We start from the raw sequence: 2,991 nt of genomic DNA, 5'->3' as shown, positions 1-2,991 counted from the left end.
AGTAAAGCACAGGAAATAAAGAGATAGTAAGTGATTCATTCATTCAGTCTATATTTATTCAGCATCAAGTGTGTACACTATGAGAGATTCTGCAGATAGAGGAATAAACAAGGTAAAAGGAATCCCTGCCCTCATGTAGCTTTTATTTCTACAGGTACAGATATGCAGCCTACAACTAATTCTACAGATAATTATAATTCTGATATATCTGTGAAGGAAAATTACAAGATGCTAAAGAATATCCAAAAGGAGAATACGACCAAGAATGTGTGTGTGCGTGTGTGTGTGTGTGTGTGTGTGTGTGTGAGAGAGAGAGAGAGAGAGAGAGAGAGAGCATGAGTGTGCTTTGGGACAAAGAAAGAGATCAGAAAGGATCTCCCAAGGACCTGATATTTTGAGTCAAGACTAAATGAGTAGAACTTAACTAAGAAGGAGACCTGCTGGCGAGCAGACCCTATAATGTATAAGGTCTCTGTGGATGGAGCTCAGAAGGCAAGGTCATCAAGGCATGATAATGCAGAGCCTGATAATGATTTGGGTGTTTTTTTTGTCATCAACATATGGAAAGATGTTGATGGGTAACCTGGGATGACTGATTTTTTGAGAGATCACTCTGCCTGTAAGATAGATCATGGAAAAGGTAGGATCAATATGGAAGACAGGAGGACCAGTCAGGAGTCTTTATTAGTGTACCGTAAAGCAATATTGCTAGCTCAGATGAGAGTGACAGAGTGGATATGGAGAGAGGTAGACAGATTTGGAAAATATTCTAGGAACTAACATTGGCACAGTTTAACAATTGACAAATAAATGGTGAGAAGGGGGAGTGTCAAAATGACTTCTATGTTTCTTATCTCTCATTTTAGAACTTACGATTTTGAAGAAAAGCAAGAACTGAGATTTCTTCAAGATTTCTGAATCTCTGACATAGAAATTTGTCTCTTCATTTTGATAGTTGTGAAAATTCTCTTTAGTAAAATTAGATAGACATACTCCCTGGTAGATAGAGCTCTGATCTTTCTAAGGGTTACATCAGATTCTTTTCTTTAGAGTGGATTGGGGAATGTGTGATAGTTCCTTAGAGGGAAAAAAAAAAAAATGGAGAAGCAGTGGTTAGGTGGCAGTGATAAAATGCATTAATACTTGTCAGTTGGCAGTGACCTATATTGTGGAACTGTGCTACCATTTCTGACAGTTTCATTAGGCAAGTCAAGTTCGGGGTTGTCAAGAAAGCTAAGCTCCCTTATTCTCTGGTTTAAAAATTGGTCTGAAAGTCTGCCTTGGTACATGTGCAGGAAAGAGCCTGGATAGCTATCCTTAGAAAGATCTGCTTACAAAGTTGTTCCATAGCTGGTGTCAGGAACTTGACTGGCAAGTAGTTCCCTAACTGATATAAAAATTTCCTAGGTGGTAAAAGTGGCTCATGGTGCCTAAACTGTTTGTATGAACAGTATTGTCTATGCTGAACTCCTGATTTTCTTTCTGGAGTCTGAAATTTTGGTATATACTATGCAGAGGGCACCCATGTGGCCAGCCCCTAATAAAATCCCTGGCACTGAGTCTCTAACAAGTGTCCCTGCTAGATAACACTTCACACATGTTGTTACAACTCACAGGCTGAGGGAATTAAGCACATTCTGTCTGACTCCACTGAGAGATGATTCTTGGTAGCTGCATCTAGTTTCCTTTGAACTTTGCTCCATGTGCCTTTTCCCTTTGCTGATTTTGCTTTGTATTTTTCACTGTAATAAATCATGTCCATGAGCATGACCATAGGCTGAGTCCTATGAGCCCTTATAAGGAGTCATCAAAACAGAGGTGGTCTTGGGGACTTCTGACACAGAAAAATCACTGGAGAATATTACCTTGCTATTAGGTAAGTTACTCCTATAAACACATTGGGCATGGAATATCAATATAATAATAATTCATGAGAGTAATGATCTTGTTATGTAATTTTGGTGGAGATTCTTTAGGACAATCTGAAATCTAAAAGAATCTCCTTAATCTATTTCAAATTTGCCAGATTCATCTAAAGAAGATAGAAGTAATTAGACATCATAATTGTGCATGTGAACATCTTCACTAAAATAAACTATCATTAACTTAAGTCCTTTGAACCCTGTTTTCATTAGGGTTTCTTTGTTGCTCACATTCATGTGCTCGATGTTATATTCAGACGGCAAAGCTTTTCCACGAACAGGCTCTAGTATTGAAAATGTTTTATGTACAAGGCTAAAATATCTCATTGAAATGATGGGGAAATGAACAAGGCACAGGAAACGGCTGTAAGCTGCTTCATGCTAAAAGCCTCTGTGCTACAGAAGATGGAATGGCATCTGTAACATTATCAACCATAAGTGACCCCTGGATTTGAATTGTGATTATGGAAATGGTGATGTTCTTTCATTTAGGTAATTACTAAACCTCCTAGAGCACCTTATGTGTGCAGGGTCCAAGATTCTTATTACCATCTGAAGCCTTTATTACCCTGCACAAATTTAGCACTCACTCTTGAATGCTCTGGTTTATCAAATTCTCATAAAATATCAATAACATGCCCTGAAGAATTTTCTACTTTTTTTTTTCTCTTTTTCATCTGGAGCTACCCCCAGAGTTCTTTAATTTCTGGTTATTATTTTTAGGTTGAAACATGATAGTCGACCTGTTAAGTGTCTTCCGTACCCTACCCTATGATTGGATTGGATTGACTCTGTGGGTATGCATGTGTGTGTTTCTACTAAGATGTCCTTGGGTAAGGATAAAAACTAATTGTGAATTACTCCAAACTTTGCCTCACATAATCCTATTTTTTAAAACTCATTCTTAAGCTCACTATATGAAAATAAAAACTAAATATTGACCAAGGGCGTATTACTCACCTGGTACCATTCTAAATCTATTAAACATACCAACTCACTTAACCTCACAGTAGCTTGTGAGATAGGTGCTGTTATTATCTTCATTGTATTAATGGGGAAGCAAGACACA

This window comes from Lontra canadensis, unplaced genomic scaffold (assembly GCF_010015895.1).
Source record: "Lontra canadensis isolate GAN:19392208 unplaced genomic scaffold, GSC_riverotter_1.0 scaffold52, whole genome shotgun sequence".
Taxonomy (NCBI): domain Eukaryota; kingdom Metazoa; phylum Chordata; class Mammalia; order Carnivora; family Mustelidae; genus Lontra; species Lontra canadensis.
Note: the sequence above shows the minus strand (reverse complement) of the source record.